This window comes from Terrapene carolina, unplaced genomic scaffold (genome assembly GCF_002925995.2).
Source record: "Terrapene carolina triunguis isolate 2854851 unplaced genomic scaffold, T_m_triunguis-2.0 Scaffold85, whole genome shotgun sequence".
Taxonomy (NCBI): domain Eukaryota; kingdom Metazoa; phylum Chordata; order Testudines; family Emydidae; genus Terrapene; species Terrapene triunguis.
Genome location: NW_020664436.1, coordinates 39534014 through 39551958, shown reverse-complemented (window position 1 = coordinate 39551958; position 17945 = coordinate 39534014).

Below are 17945 nucleotides of genomic sequence, written 5' to 3'. Positions count from 1 at the left end.
CTTCAATGAGAGAAAGCCGAGGACGTACATTAGGTATCCTCTCAGTCAGGTGCTTGCCATAGGCCTGGGTAAAGTCTTGGCTATTATGAACAGGTTATGCCAAGGCTAGACACTCCTGGTATGTAAACTATATCTCATATAACGTATTCTGTTATCATTTTATGGTATATGTAAGTTTCACCTAGCAAACAGAAAAAATGTGTTAAGAATCTCCTGATACACTTGAGGCCATTCACATAAATTTGATCTAAAGACCATTGAAGACAATGGTAGTCTTTCCATTGACTTCACTGGATTCTGGATCAGGGCTGTAATGTCCAGAAGTCATAACACGGAAGTGAGTTGTATGACTTTCCCATTTGCAGCAGGATAGAACTTTTGAATTGGAATCCAGAAATTCTGAATTATTAAAGAGTTGTTGGTGGGGAAACGTGGCTCTTATTGAGCGGCATTTATGATATGCTGTGTAGAGCCCATAGTTTATTGGTAATAACCAGACAATAATATAATCTGTTGGTAATAAGGCCTTTTATTTGAACAAATATAGTACAAATTGAGATTTTATGTAAAAATAGGAGTGCTACTCACCAGTCAGATTCTTCAATTTAAATACTTAGGTCTCTCTTCCATTATTGTGTGATTGCTTGGTGTTTTTACTACGTGAGGCTGTAGTGCTGAACATATTATAGAGTAAATCTTGGTTATCCATTTTTTAATTATTTCTGACCATTAACTGCTGTACTGCATTTTCTGGCTAAAGAAAGACGGGACCTGATCTTTCAAATAAGGGGCCTGATCTTGCAATTCTTAAGTAAAATTTCCATTAAAACAGCATTGCATTTCCTGAGTCTGCTGAAATAAGCTGAAGTCACAAAGTTGCAGCTACATTAAAAATTGCTTATTGTGTATATTGGGGTTTTCCCCTTAACTAACTTGTGCATACAATTCATACAGAATATCTTGGTGGCAATATTCAATTGAATTGAGACTTTTAGACTGTTAGTCTCTGAAATACTTCTCTAAGGCAGGTTGAGATTGTGATAGCCTGGCAGCTGGGAGGGTGGGCATTAGATAATGTCCCAGCCCTAGAAATTTCCTGGTTTCCTGCCATTTCATTACACTATATAAGGACTGGGTGAGGCTTGTCTGTTGAGAATATGGTCTGAGAGGCAGTGAGTTATTTCAAGTATTTTTCAATAGTGGACAAGTTGGTCCTGAGTGAGTGAATGTGTGTGTGGATCAAATGTTTCTGTTTCAAAACTGTTCTTACAGAATTTCACAGTATCATTATCTTTCAGTTTGATAAGGTAAGACCTCCTTTAAAGGTTGGTAATTGCATTTTAAGGAAACTCTCCCTTGTTTAGTGTTTGTTTTTCCTTAGAAATTGTTTTATCCAGTGATTGTTTTTTCTAGCAGGGATGAGATATATGAGAATGTCTTTAGAAGTGTAGAATAGTGCCTTTGGGCAGATATATGTTTTAAATAGATGTAAGCATCCCAAGAGTAAGAGGAGTGGATTGTGTTATTTTGCTAAAGCAGACTGGATTTTTCTGTATGAGGGATGGAAGGTTTTTTTGTTTTTGTTTTTTTCCAAAATTGTGCATAAATTCTTTTTTCCAGTGATAGACATCTAAATCCATTGGGTGACCACTTATGTTGATAATCTGAGAGTTGTGTTTTCCAGGAGAGTGGTTCTATGAGAATAGCTTTGCATTTATGTATATTAATTTTTAAGCCAGATGTATCACCATATTAATTTAGAAAATCTGGAGAGAGAGAGGTTTGGGATGAATTTAAATAAATTAGGTGGTCATCTGTACACAGGCTTATCTTTATGTTCATAGAGACCAGTTTTGACACCAGGGATATTAGAGCGTTCAAATGGTTATGCAGGCAGCTACTGGTTTGATTACTGTTACATATAAGAGAGGTGAAAGAGTGTAGCCCTATTTGACTCATCTTTTTCATTTTAACAGTTTAGGTTGTACATTGTTTACAATATTTTTTTCCCTTGGTTGTTGGAAAAATAAATTTATCCAGGATCTAAGTTGCAGAATAAAATCCCAAAACACTCTATTGAATATCTTTTCTGAATCAAGACAGAATAAGCTGTACTGTTTTATTCCATTATAATTGGTTGATAATACTTAATAGCCTTTTGATATTGTTGTTGGCCATTCTATTAAGTAAATCTGAATTAATCTGCACAGATAATAGAGGATAAAAGAGTATTAATTTTTCTGTGTATACTTTTGACAGAATTTTGCTATCCTTAAGGGACGTCATTGCTTTATTTGGGAACTCAGTCATAGTGATATGATTTAGGTTTTGGCATGTTGGTGGTGAGGAACATGCTTTTGTGTGAGGGTTTTATATACATTGTAAACAGGGAGTGATCAGAGTATTGCATTTAAAAACAGACAGGGAATAGCCAGTTAGGCTTGCTACTTTGTAGCTTGAAGATATTTTATTACTTTATTGATTTTTGGCTTGGGAGAGATTCTCTTTATATAGTGAGATGTTTTGGGGATAAGTGAAAACCCTGTACTAGGCTTGAAAAAATTACCCAGTATCTGCTAGCCTGAGGACTAAGCCAATCAGCCAGAATATAAATAACTCTAAAGGCCCTACATCTCTTTCCCTGAAATAAAAAAAAAAAAGTTCTGCACTATATTTAATTGCAACATACTGTCAATCAACTTTCTACTGAATACATTTTAAAATATGGGACTTATTATTAGGGCAGGTCAAATAGCAATCTGCCCTCCCCCAACATATTTGTCAAATATAGTATTTGATTTATTTTCCTGCTATTTTCTGCATATATATATATATACACACTGGTATTTGGCTAACTATAGAATCGGTTGAATATTTCAGAAAAAAGCATTTGTCAGATTACTTGATGAATATGGCTATTTAATGGCACTCCACAATACTATAGAGCAGTTTAGGATGGGAATGAAGAGTGTTACTAAAAATGGGAAGCTAGAAAGCAGAATGCCACAGAATCACTTCTAAGTTTCTGAAATTTAGTAAATGTCAATTAGTTTTATAGTTTCACCTCTGATCTTGGGTGTCATTCTCATCTCTAAATATCCTTTTCTTGGTTCTTAAGATTTTTATCTTGTATTAGGGCCCCTTTGTTGTCTGACTTTCTTTGTGCTCCTTTTCATCTTAATCTCTCTCCTTAAGGTTGTCTTCTAAACTTCATCTCTCTCTTTTTGCCATCTAAGCCTTTCCACTTCAAGAACATATTTCTGTCCTAACCTTCCCAGTCCTCTACCTGTTTGCTTTGTTGACTATGCTTCCTTCAAAGTTTGACTCTCTTGTTGCTATAATTACATTTCTATCCCACTATCCTTAGGGTAGTATATTCTGGCATTCCTCAGCATGTTACTGTGCTGAACTTTGGGAATTGCACCATTTTAGGCAGGTGGCACTGCTGAAAAGTTAAAGGTGGGAAATTAGAACCTATAATGTCACCATCAAGATATGTCATTGATCATGAGATGTTGCTGAAATGACAGCAAGCATGATTTGGAAGGGGCAATTAGAATCTCCTGAGAGTGGTTCCACTTAAACCTTTCTAGATCATTTCCAGAGTGGTGAGGAGTGACTACGTCTTCCCAAGTGCTGTCAGCTGTGGGTCCAGTCCTGGTAAGGTTCAGTCCTGTCATGTTCTGTTCAACATATGCTGGAAGCTAGTGCAGAAGAGAGAGAGATGATATGAGTGGCAGTGTCATCAATACACCAATGACACCCAGCTCTTCATCTCACCCAGACACTGCTGTCTCCAGTGTCACTAGTACCTGTCAGAGATTCTGATGAAAGCCAACTACTAGCAGCTCAACCTGAAGAAGTAGGAAGTGATGCTGATCAGCAAGGTGAAAGACTTTGAGGCTTTAGTTAAAAATATAATGATTCCTTCAGCTGAGGTCATCTGACCAACTATCACTGAATTGGTCTACAGTCTCAGGGTCTGTTGTTTTATTCACCAGAGTAGCATCTTTTCGTGTTTGGCTAGCGAAGAGACTGTGGGTTTTTTGCAGTTTATGTTACATATGGATCTTGTCTCAATAATCCATGGTTTTGTAACTTCTTGGTTGGACTATTCTAGCACACACTACCAGAGACTATTTGTGAAAGCCATTCAAAAGGTCTGTAGTAATCCAGAATGCAACCATCCATCCTTTGATTGGGGTGTGCCAAAAAGAACAAATCATCCTTGAATTCTGTTCTCTGTACTGATTCTCCATTGACTCTCATGTGAAATTAAAGGGCACTAGTTCCTTTTGACAAAGTCCTAATTCATCTAGGCTCACTGTGGCAGCCTATAGGATGGCCTCATCATCTGAAAGCCACTGCACATCATGCTTTCCAGAATGCCGAAGCTCCATGTTCCAGGGGTGAAGCTTATGGGTGCTGGTAACAGGATATTTTTGATAGAGGGCCTGCATTTCTCTTCAGAAATATGTTTAAGCATGAACCTTGCCACATTTAAAAGAACTTCAGGATGCTCCTTTTTTGGTCTAGGCCTTACTGATTAATAATCCATAGGGTGGGCTTTTAGCTGTTTGATCAGATTCCTCTCAATCTTCTTTCTTGAAACTTTGGATCTCAGGGGAGCATGCTGAGTTCCCCTCTTACCCCCTTATTTGGAATGTTAGGGCCCAATCCTGCTTCTATTGAAGTCAATGGAGAACTCCCATTGACTTCATGATGCAGGATTGGGTGCTGAATAACCAAATTCAAACTATGAAGGTGTACCCAGATAGCACAGCGATGGGTATCTTTGCATGACTGATAGAATAATAACAAGCACCTTCATATTCTTATTTATATGAATCATGTAACAAACATTTTATTCTTTATTATAAGAAAAAAATGAGGCCAAAGAAGTTTGAGGAGATTTTCTTTGAACTTGATAGGCCGTTACATTAACTAGATACATGCTTCCATTCCTATACTTATAGTGAATGCCCAAATTTTTCCTTTCAAATACTGAGGAAAGGGTTAGTAAAAGTGGGGTTCACCGAATTGACATGATAAAGGGCCAGTTTGATACCCATATTTATGCTGTGTAGTACCTTACTCCATAAGAATTCCCACCCTAATTAATGGGACTTCTCATGGAGTAAAATACTCCTTAATATAAAGTGTAGAATCTGGCCCAAAGCAGTTTACAAAATGTTAGCTGAAAAAAACCTGCTCTCTTTGTCGGAATAGATGTATAATTAGTTCTTTGGTGCATATTCACAGGTTTTTTTTTTTTTTAAATGTTCATCTGAGATCATATAGTTCAAACAGATTTCCTTTTGTATTACTTTAGCAAAGGGACGCTAACCTAATTTACCTCCTTTTCCCCCGCTCCTTTTGTGATTTCCACTTCTCTTCAACAATGTGGATCTCTGAGCAAAATTTTCATATTGTGTTCCCTGTCCCAAAGCCTGTCTGAATATTTGCTTTGAAAGTTTTGGAGTTTCAATATTTTTCCTTGGAACTGTAAGGTGAGGGTCATTCCAGTGAAGAACTTTCCAGTGAAACAATAAATTCTCTGCTGCCCTTGTCCTGCCATCATATCACAGCAGACATGCCTTGCTGCTTGATCACCCTCCCCTACACATTCTTGCTCTGTGCATCCCTTAGTATCCCTCCCCCTTCAGTAACAAATGTGACCGATACATAAAACAAAGGAGACACTTGGCAATTTATCAAGTTGAAGCTGCATCAATCTAAAAACTCAATAAGAAACCTGAGTAAACCGTGAAAAAGTTTCCTGGTGTGAAAGTTACCTAGGGGACTTGTAGTAATTCATGCTAATGTCATTGTGTTATCTGCCTGAATCTTTTAAAATAACGTGTCTGGAACAGCTTCTTTTTTGAATGGTGCAATTAAGCAGTGACCTTGAAATCAGACAGTGTTTTATCATAGTAGCTAATTTGCATTTAGCTGTTAGGACATCAGCACAGTTTGTTAGTCTGGGATCCTTTGCACTTTATCTCTATTTATAACTTGCGGATTTATTGCACATGTTTTAGTAATTTGTAGTTCTGCAACCATAAGTTTTACTTATGAAAGAATGTGAAAACTGGACTGCTCTGCTACATATGTTGTATAGCGCTGCCATTTACCTTGAGAAAATATGCATTTTTCTTATGACTTCCCTTTTAGATACCAATAGTATGACTGAGATATAACAACCTTAGAGAATGAAAACAGTTAGAATAGTGGAAGCTTTTGGTTTTTAAATGAACCAGATCATATATTTTTTTAAAGGTCCTGGTAATATATTGACAATTGTTAGTGTTTCAGTTAAACACTGATGGGAGTTGAAATTTACAGTAGAAAACTGTTTTCCCCACGCATTGAAAAGATGAGTGATATTGGGATATAATGCTCAAAGCTAAGGGTATTGTGGCCTATTGGAGGCCACCTTTTCAATCCAATGGACCATACTTTCCCCTATAAATTAAACACTCCAGTCTAGAATGAGTGTGTTATATCATACCATTTAACATGCATTTTGTCTCAAACCTGTTGCTGCTTCAGTTTCCCTCTACTGAGGCTTTTCTATTTTAGTTCACAGGGTCATGTGACCCTCTCAGCCAATAACAGAACTCCAGAAGTAATGCCAACAGCCTTCTTGGATAAATGTAAGTGAAAATAGCTCTGTTTTTTCAGTTTCTTTCCCTCACGCTCACTTTTAAATGTTGTTTTTACTCAAAACATTGCTGTGCACACCTCATGGTGCTCCGGGGAATGCTTAAAAGTATTGTTTTAACTCTTTTTCTAACGTCAATTTTATTTACTGTTTCTTTGTTTTCCGTGTCCTGCAAAAAGCAGCAGAAAACCAAGGGAATGCATTCCAAATGTTGCCATTAAGTATGGAATAAGTGTCCAGTGAAAATCTTTAATGCAGTATTATTTAGCCTTAAGTGTGCAATAACATGAAAATTACCCTATGCTGAAGCTCCAGACACAGTCACATGACTCTCTCAGCCAAAATTGATCAGCTACGAGAACAGTTGTAAATGAAATTATTAGCTCTCTTGATCCTGTCTCAACCAATCACAATATACTGAACAATTAAAGGGTTCAATAATTTCAATTCCAGGACATAGTAAATATGTATAAAGAGAGGGAATGCAGTACCTTTTGGGGTGATGTATTTATTATTTTCATGAGTCACAAAATCTACCTGGTTCCCTTTAATGAGTGCAAGTACTGTATTTTGATTCTAACAGATGCTGAAATGTATTTACAGAATATGATATTTAAGTAGTGGGTATAATGAGGTTTTTTTTTTCTCTTTCTTTACTGTTATGGGTACATTCTTTAACCCAAGCTGAGGGTCTTTATCTGAGTATCAGCTTTTCCATTAAAAGGACTTCTGGGACAAAATTTTCAACTTAATAAGCAAAGATTATCTCTTAAGTATTTTGAGCCACCTTTTGCATAGTTGGCCTTTTCCCCCCTGAGATAATATGTATTTATTTTCCTGGGTAGCACATAAATACATAGTATTTTGCCTTGACTACTTCATTATTTTGACAAACTACAGATATACTTTTTGAAGCTTACAGATAATCTTTATAGGCCTATTTTTGTTTTGTACAACGGTATGGGGGCGATACCAATTGATAGTTTTGGGTTTTGCATAGAATTTGAAAGTAAACTTTGTAGTGAGGGCCTGATCCCTCACACGATGAAGTTAACTGGCGTCTTTCTATTGACTTCAGTGGCCTTCAGATCTGGCCCCATGTTGCAGCACTTTTAGGTTCAAAGGCCACCATCAGAGCTTGTTACCTTATTTATGTATTTATTTTTGTGTAGCTAAGATATATACTTAATCATGAGGCATATCTGTCGTACATATAATGAACCAATTTCACAGAAGAAAAATGATACAAAGAAGCCCAGACGTATCTCTAAGCAGTTTTTTCTGTATTGTACAGCAGAAGGTGTGACTCTGTGCATTTTAGTTCTGTTTAACTGGATGTTTCAGGCTCATAATTTAAGGGGGGGGGTATTTACTTTTTTGCTTGTTTGTGACATAAAAATTCTCAGACTTAATATGAATAGAATTTTTTCATTAATTGTTTAAATTGAAATGAAAAGAGGTTATTTTATTTTTTAATATGGTCCAAAACAATAACACCAAAATTTCATAAATCCAAATGAAAACATCAAGATAGTAAACCAAAAGAAAAAGTGATCAACTGGGTTATTGTCAACGAGTATAAAGCAGATGTCGTACAAAACAAATGAGAGGTTTTGGAATCTTAATAAGGAAATAAATTGGTGAGGAGTACTGCCTTTGTAATCCAGCTTCTCATTTCAATGTACGTGATGAAAGGTAGCCGTGTATTCAGATATCTGATGTATTTGATTTCAGTATTCCCCCCTGTGGTGTTGGAAACCCAAACACAACTGCCATGTGTCAGTGCATGATATTCAGAAATAAAAACAAATTAGAAAGAGAAGACTATTTGCATTATTCAAGTTGAGTGAGCATCAGGAAGCAAATAGATTTACTAACATTTTGAGTGTGAAGTCAGGAACAATTGTATTTGGTGGTAACTCCTTTGTGTCAAAGTTGCACAGGCTGGGAAGGGGAATGTATTCAGTTTTTGCCATTTAAACAAATATGGTTGTTCATAACATTTTAAAGTATATTTCTGATTTTATTCAACATAACAACCTTTCCTTCAAGATCCTGAGCAATTCCTCCCTGGTGTTGAGTGCCCTCAACTCCCAGTGACTTCACGAGGAATTGAGGATGATCTGCACTAGGTAGGAGGTGCTCAGCTCCTACCAGAGCAGGGGGCCTAACTTTAACATATCCATAATTGTGAGACAAGTCACATTAACAGCTGAATAACACCATGCATATACTTATTCAGCACAGTGGCATCTGAGCACTTTCCCATCTGCCCCCAAATTAAAAGAAATGTGGCAATTTTCCCATGAAACAGCAATACAATGCAGTACACAAATTATAAATAAAACATAATTAATTGGAGGAGCTGTTATCACTTCTGTTCCTGCTTCCTTGTTTTCTGCTATTGCAATTTCTTTGCTGCTTATCCATTCGCCTCCTCCTTTACTTCCAATTTCATTAGAAAACAAACAAACAAACAAAAATCACAGCTGTGAGATTAGACCACACCATAAAACCAGTGGGAGTGAAATCAGAAGTCACGTGTGTATGAATTCTAAAATATTTTCTTTCCCTCATGTTATGTCCTCCTCTGATCTTGGTCTCACCTCAGTTAAACTTGACAAGTGCTACTCAGCTGGAATGACCGCCACATGCATCCAAGCTGTCACTGTCTCACTCCAGCCAGCTGAGATGTCACTCATAAGCAGTGCAGCAGACAGTGAGCAAGGTGTCTCCTTCAGCTCTTCCTCCTGCTGCTAGAGATTACTTCTGGGTTTCTGCTCAGGCAGCCAAAGGTTTCTCTAACCTCTCTCTTCTTAGTGCTACCTGTACTGAGTCACTCAGGCCCATGGAGCCGCTCAGTATGCCAAACAGAGGCAGCTAGTAGAGAGGAATAGGTGGCCAGACTTGCTGCTTTCTGGTTCTGAACAGTAGCATGTTCTACCCTCAGGAGGAAGCCAAGGGAGAGGGTGACAGGTCCAGAGAGAATATGAAGAAGTTCAGGGAGAGAAAGGATTGTGGTTGAGATTGGACCATTGCAGGCAGAGGGTGAGTGGCAAAAGTGGGACTAGAGGATCAACACACACACACTTCCTGTGTGCTGCCATGTTACCATATTTGAGTACAACTGCTTATTGCAGCAAGGATCATGGCACAGGCTGAACAAGGGTTGCAGGAGCCAGCAAGGGAAACTCTGAGAGCTGGGAAAGGAAGCGAGGAAGCACTTTTCAGAGTGGCCATTATGGGCTAAAGGAACATGCTATAGCAAAAGAAAGAAATACATTATTGCACAACTTTGCTGTATGCAAGACAACCTAGTGGGCCTGTGGGATGGGGGAGACAAATGTGGGACAATTTAGCAAGTCTAAATAAACAAATAGCAAAAATAGTGACATGTAAAATCAAAGTAAAAACATCTTCACTTATAAAATAGAAACGCCAAAGAATGAAAATACAGAAAGCTTATTTAACTTGCTTCACAAAAGCATTAACAGATAATAATACACGAACATCAATTTTAAATAGAAAAAGGACACTGAACAGTTTTAACTCAAATTCCCTTTGGAAAAGCAGATTAGATTTCCTATTTTTTTCTGCCTTAATAATCTAGGCTTTGATTCTACACAGCACTTAACCACATTCTAAAGTCACATTGATTTCAATGGGATATAAGTACCTGTTTAAAATGAAGCATGTATTTTAATTCATTTCTGAATGAGGGCCCTATGTTGTGTTTATTAGTAACTGAGAGGTAAAGTTTAAAAATATGAACTGAACTTGACTATATCTCTTTTGACTGAATTCTTTCAGTCTGGCTTCTTTTGTGGTGACAACACCCTTGGCAAAACGTGATAGGCGTTCATACAGTGCTTCTTTCCAGATGGAAGTTCACACTAGACTTCTTTACTGGTATATCCACTCCTCATTGATCATTTTTTAAAGCTGTACATTGTAATAATTCTCATGGTTTGGGATAAAATTAACACATATTAAGACATCAGTGTCTGTGTCAGCTATTTTGTTAGCACTCAACTAGCTGGTTTGAAAAAGAAAAGAAAGCTTGACATATTTTTTGCAGTATTTTAAATCATACTATGTGATATTAAATGTTTGCTAAATGTACAGGATACATTTACATTTCGTTTGCTTATGAAGTGGTGTTACACCTTCTGTACATCCTGTCATGAGCAGTGTGGCCTTTTGATCTCTTGGTATCCAAAAAATACTGTTTCCCCCCCCCATCATATAATATGCTAAATTTAGTTGCGTCTAATTAACTGCATTAATAATTTCTTACAATATGTCTGCACTGCATTTGGGAGATGTGATTGAAGCACGTGTAGATGTACCTGGGCTAGCTTTGATTTTGCTAGCTCGGGTAACAATAGCAGTGAAACTGTGGCAGCATGGGCAGGGCCTGATTACTCCATCACTGGGCCTTAGGCAAACATATGCTTCTGGGTCCCTACCTTCTAATACGACCATGTGCCAAGTTGTAATGCCTCTTGCTCAAATTGGTCCCTTTTTCATGATGGAGGGGTGGCTGGGCCAAACTCAAGTGAGTGATGTTGTGACATGGTGCACGGGGTTGCAGCGCTACTCAGATTTGGCCCAGTCATGAATGCGGGGTGGGGGGTGGCCAAGCCAAACTGGCACCTCCATGAATTTCCACCCCCTCTCCCCAAATTTGGGCCCTAGACTTGTGTAGTTTGCCTATGTGTTAATTTGGCCTTGAGCATGCACAGTGGCTGCTTGAGTATGTAACCAGGGTCCTGGGTGGGCAGGGTTAGCCTGTACAGTCACCTGTGTTGCCATGGCTTCACTGCTATTGTTACTGGAATTCAGAGAAGATTAGGGTTGAAGAGACCTCAGGAGATCATCTAGTCCAACCCCTGAATTAGTTTTGTTCTAGCTAGATCAAACTAGCTCTACATGTGCTGCAGTCACATCTCCCAACTGCATTGCAGACATACCCTTAGGTTTGAAATTTTGGTTGCCTGCACTTTTTGTTGTTGTCTTCGTTTCATTATTTGGTAGACTAGGTCAGTAAATAAGGGGATGATCATTGGGGCCATATTTTAAAAAAATCTAGATTTTTCAAATGAAAACTCTAACTTGATTTTCTTTTTTAGGAATTGAAAAACATTTTTTTAGTTAATTTGAAAGTTGGACTAGAGTTCCCTTATGGAAAAGTCCTAAAAAAATGATAACCTTTCCTTAAAGAAGTTGTGAACCATCTCCAATAGAACTGAATGGAGAGTTATATCCTATATAATGGTTCAAAAAATGTACAGAGAGGAGAGAATTCTCAGTGCAATTCTAAAGCTTTCTAGAGTAATTTCTATATCAGCCTATTAAGTTTCTGTAGAAGCTGATTAGTTTTAATAGTTGAAAGCCTATGCTGTTGCCCAGGTGTGATTTGTAAAGTCATGTGAAGCGACAGTGACCGCTGGAAGAAAATCAGGCAACAAACATAGAAAGGATACAAATCCAAAACATGCACATTGTCAAATTGCAGTATGCACACATGTGACTGCTTTGGCTCACATTACCTAACTGAAACATGGATTCCAAAGCCAGCAGGGACAACTGTAATGGAACAGGTGCCAGGGCTCAAGCAATCATTTAATGATTTAACTGATGTGGCAACCCCAGAGGTGCAAGAGCTATATGAACGGCCAAGCCTAGAGGTGCTGGGTCCAAGCCCCGACAAGCCCTGGCACAAATTAAGCACTGTCCCTGCCTCCTGTTGCTCAGGAGCTTCTGCTCTGCCTGGGTCCCAGCCGCACCACTTCCCCAACTTCACCCTCTTTTGTCTTTTGGTGCCCCAGGATCCTCTCTTTACTCTAGGAGGACCATACATGAAGGCAGGTCTCATTGGCAGAGCAGGTCTGTTCCTTAGCCCTGAGGCTTTTGCACAGAGCTCTGCCTGAGTGCTACCCTGAAAATCACAGGACCAGAGGAGCTTCTTATGTCATCACAATAGCTCCTCCTGTAGGCATCAAAATCCCATGACTCACTCTCAATTTTGTGAGAGTTGGCAACACTGAACGTGGCCTTTCCCTGGTTGCTCGGAGGGAACTCCCTTTCCCTACAGCTGGGGGAGCTGCCATTTCATCCCCTCAAGCGTCCACTCCTCCACTACCCTCAGCACCCCCCTCAGCTCCCTCCTGCCCCCACACCTGCCTGCACCCCATCGCCTTGCAATGCCATAATCTGCTCCCCCAACTTTTCCCATCAATCACGGATTCCGTGACTTCTGTGACCTCTGTGACTTTCTGGGACCTCCGTGACTTCCGCAACAGCTAGTGGGCTGACCCCAGGGCTGCCCGAGCAGCTAGGGCAGCCCTGGAGCCAGCCCCACTGGCTGCTGCTCCGACGGCCCCAGGCAACTGGCCCGGGGCACTGCCCCGGAGCAGCGGTCTGGGAGCAGCAGCAGAGCTTAGGGTGACCAGACAGCAACTGTGAAAAATCGGGACGGGGGTGGGGAGTAATAGGCACCTATATAAGACAAAGCCCCAAATATCAAGACCATCCCCATAAAATCGAGACATCTGGTCACCCTAGCGGCACCCCAGGCTGCCCCTGCCTGGAGGAGCAGCAGTGGTGGTGGGGCCCTGGACTGCTTGTGACCCGGAGAAATGGCAGTGGGGTTCTGGGCTGCCCCTCGCCCGGAGGAGTGACAGCGTCTGCTGGAGCACCCTCCCCCCCAGCATCTAAGATTTAGTTAGGGGTATTTTTAGTAAAAGTCACGGACTGGTCATTGGCCCTTACTTTTTGGTTATTCTCTGTGACCTGTCTGTGACTTTTACTAAAAATGCCCATGACTAAATTGTAGCCTTAGTAATAGGCCCTTTCAGAGGGGCAGCTAGAGACAGGTTCTCAACTGGAGCCAGTTTTGAAAGTTCACATTAGTTGGATTTTAATTTTTCAAATCCAAAATCAGTGGTGGCTCACATATGTGTTTAATTTTATCAGCCCCCTGAAAGTTTGTGTGGGTGCAGGATACGTGATTATGTTTTTATTCAGATTTGTATTTTTGAGAGAGGTAGGCAAAACTGGATTAGGTTTTGCAAACTAGGTAGTAGGGATTTTGTTTTGCAAAACTAAAACCGGGGTGTCTTATAGTCAGGTCCCATTTCATCTGAACGCATGAATTTGGGATGGTGGGGTTCAGATAAATGATTTTGGGCTCATCTCTATGCACAGCATTCTGTTTCTGATGTAATTATTTGTTATATTACTATAATTAAGCAACTCCTTAATCCTCTCCAAGAATACCAAAAAACTCAGAGAGCTCTGCTGTATGTTTCTCCATGATCATTGCCAAGCAATATCCCTATCCTGCCAATAAATCATTCTATTTCTATTGCTGTTAACGATTTCTGGCTTTGTGTAAAGGGCCCTTTTAATATAGGCACTGATGTCCTGCTGTTATATCCCACTTGTGGATGAGATAGAAAACAGAGATCTTGACTGCTCATGGTCAGTAAAAATCCCATGTCGTTTTTCACAAGAGTAAGGGTTTTAATATCAGTATCCTGGCCAATTTACAATTTGGATTGTTAGATTGTGTCAGCTCAAATTCTCCTTTCAGTTCCCATTAAATACATTTCACTTGGATTCACTTCTTGTTCTAAACTGTTGTGTCGTGTTGCTATGCACTGTTAAACAGCTGCTGTGCTCTGCGCCAGACATGGCTGCATGTCAGTGGTGTTTGTGTATGCAGTGATTCCTCTATATATAACTTTTAAAGAACCTGGGGATTAATGGCACCAATAAATATATTTTTATTATTTTGTTAGCACCTCATTTTCTTGGACAGTCTTCCTGTCAACAGTACATTCCTTATTATTCCTTCATTTTCATATTACAGTATGTTGAGCACAGAAAAACTGTTTTGTTTTTTTAAAGGGGCCAGGGGCACATGCACATTTTACCTTCTGGAGTGACAGTTGTCACAGCACTGGGTTGTTTTGGTTGTTTTTTTAATACTTCATTTTCTTTCTTGAGCTTTTTCTCTCAAAACATAGTAATATCAAAGATACACTACCCCTTGTTTGACAAGGAGAAGCCTTTAGAAATGCAACAGAGAAAGACAGCTAAGTGCAAAATCAGTGGGGACTCAAGAAAGCATGGTTTAAGTACCATGTATTGAAATAAAGTGGTGTTTTGATGAAAAGGTAGAGAAATCATGTATAATGAAGGTTTTGTTTTCGTACCTAATGGATAAATCCTAGGCTCTGTCAAGGAAACTACCAAGCACATTTGACCTTCTAAGTCTCAAATGACTGACAGCTAGACAAAACACTGACAATTAATTAATTATGTTCAAGACAGAGATTTTAGGCCTGGGCAATGTAATACACGATGTCAAAAACAAATTCCTGTTTTTAGCTGTGGGGCAATGTAGCATCCTTGAACCCAAGCTTTGGATTTGTAAAATAGCCAGGGGGTTAAAAAACTAAAGCAAAACAGAGAAGAAAGAGTAGGCATCTTTAGTGAATATTGAACACTCATTCTTCCAGAGAAAAATAGCTTAAATCTAGCCAAGATCTGTTGGGACTGAAAGTTGCTACCATATTTTGAACCTTGGTGAGTCCTGTGAAATTGTTGGGGATCCCACTCCAGATTGATATTCACATCAGAAAATGCCACCATCACAATTTGTACTTTTGCAACTTCTGCGAAGATGCCAAAGGTTGAACTGGTCTGGGACTGAATGACATTCTCATTCACATAAGTCCAGGTCAGGGCTGAGGGATAGTGGTAGGTGAATATGGGAAGCTTGAACTCCTACAGTTCATGTCACATCTGTTTAGTAGATAGAGAACTTTTGTCTCCTAGGTTCAGCACCTTTCATGATAACACACACACATAAAGTATAAGAGAGCGCGAGCGAGCGAGAAAGCTCTCTGGAGGACTGTCTAAGTTATGGCAGCTTCTCTGGGCTTCTCTATGGGTGGCAGCTCTGTCCAGAGCCTCTACACTACTGTGTGTTGCGGCCCCATATATGGCATATCCCTCCCACCTGAGCTCTTGCCTCCTGCATACACCCTGTGATGGGGCTTGCAAGAGGGTGCTTGGAAGGCAGGCTTACAGCAGTCTTCTGCAGTGCCTGTACCAGGGGAATTCTTTCCTGGTGGATATAGGGCTCTTAAGGTCATTTTTTCATAGATTATGAGGCCAGAAGGGACCATTGTGATTATCTTGTCTAAGGGTATGTCTACACCCAGCCGCTAGTTCGGCGGCTGGGAATCGAAGTTCTGGGTTCGACTTATCGCGTCTTGTCTGGACGCGATAAGTTGAACCAGGAAGTGATCGCCGTTGACTGCGGTACTCCAGCTATACGAGAGGAGTATCGCGGCGTCGACGGGGGAGCCTGCCTGCCGCGTGTGGACCGAGGTAAGTTCGAACTAAGGTACTTCGACTTCAGCTACGTTATTCATGTAGCTGAAGTTGCGTACCTTAGTTCGAATTGGGGGGTAAGTGTAGACCAGGCCTAACTTCCTGTATAACATAGGCCATAGAACTTCCTGAATTAATTCATGTTAGAACTACAGCATATCTTTTAGAAAATCTTCCTATCTTGATTTAAAAATTTCCAGTGATGGAGAATCCGCCACAGACCTTGGTAAATTGTTCTCATTGATAACATTTTGCACCTTATTTCTACTATGATATTGCCTAGCGTCAACTTCCTGCCATTGGATCTTAGTATATCTTTATGTGTTAGATTGAAGAGCTCTGTTATCAAATTTCTGTTCTCCGTATAGGTACTTATAGACTGTGATCAAATCATCCTTAACATTCTTGTTGTTAAGCTTAAGAGAGAGATCTCCTTGTGTCTTTCACAATAAAGCATGTTTTCCAGTTGTTTAATCATTCTCAGGGGTCTTCTCTGAACCCTCTCCAATTTGTCCACTGTCTTTCTTGTACTATGGACACCAGAGCTGGACACAGTAGTCCAGTAGTGGTCACACCAGTGCCAAATAAAGAAGTAACATAATTTGTCTACTTCTGCTCAATATTCTCATTTATACATCCAAGGATTGCGTTAGACTTTTTAGCCAGTGTCTCACTGGGAGCTCATGTTTTGCTGGTTATCAACCATGACCTCCAAGTCTTTTTCAAAGTTCATGCTTGTCATGATAGAGTTCCCAATTCTTAAGTATGGCCTGCAATCTTTGATTCTAGATGTATGACTTTACATTTGGATATACTGAAACACATATTGCGCACAGCTTACCAAGTGATCTAGATTGTTCTGTATCAGTGACCTGTCCTCTTCAACTTGTTCTTTACCAGTTAGAACACTCATTCTCTCTGGCCTTTAAATTTGATATAAAGAAGCCAGTGGGAGTGAGAATCTTACCATAGGTGTAGTAACACCAGAATCATATCAAGAGAGAGACTATTACCGCCCTGCTTTGTGACATGATACCGTAGCATATAGATCCTAAAATCATATTGTCATTTTCTTGTAGCTGTGATCACATTTATCACATTGCAAACACATCATTAATTTCATATTTGCTTTATCATGTCTCTTTCAGTGTTTCTGTTTACAAAGTTTCCTTCTTACTCCATCCATTAAGTATATATGTTTAAAATGATTTTTCCCTTGATGTATTTGCTTGCGTAGGAAATTGGAAGGATGAGGTCATAGTTTCAGTCCTGGTGTTTCTGTAAAGTAGAGTGATGTTCACATCCTGAAAAACACATTTAAAACAGTGTTAAACAGAGAATTTTGCTCAACAGGAAAGTTCAAATAGGAGATATTGTTCCAAACTGGGCTGTTGGTTCAGTTGTTCATTATGTTCATTAGCAGTGCCATTCTGGAAAGTAATAGAGTAGGTTAGGACAGGGAACACTGACAGAGAGAGAAGAAAAAACAAGAGAGCTATGGGAACTGGTGAAAGTATGTGGAGATGACTGGGGGACCTTTCCCCTTAATTGAGTAAACTGTTGGGCAGTGAGAAATACAATCCAAAGGAAGTTTAAGACCAACTGAGGTGCAGAAGAGCTTTTCCCAGGGAAGTTAAAGATGTACAAAGAGAAGATACTGTTAGTGACCATTTCAGTCTTAATGCTGTAAAGTTCTATTTAGCTTCTTGAGAGGATGTTTCTGTACCTGTACATTTCTTCCAAACCGTTCATCTATTCAGAGTTCAAAAACTGCATTTTTCCAAGTTGAATCTTATTTTATTTTCTACTTATGTTCACAATTTTTAAAGGGCCCCTGGTATTATTTCTCTGTTTTTCCTGGAATTTACTGCTC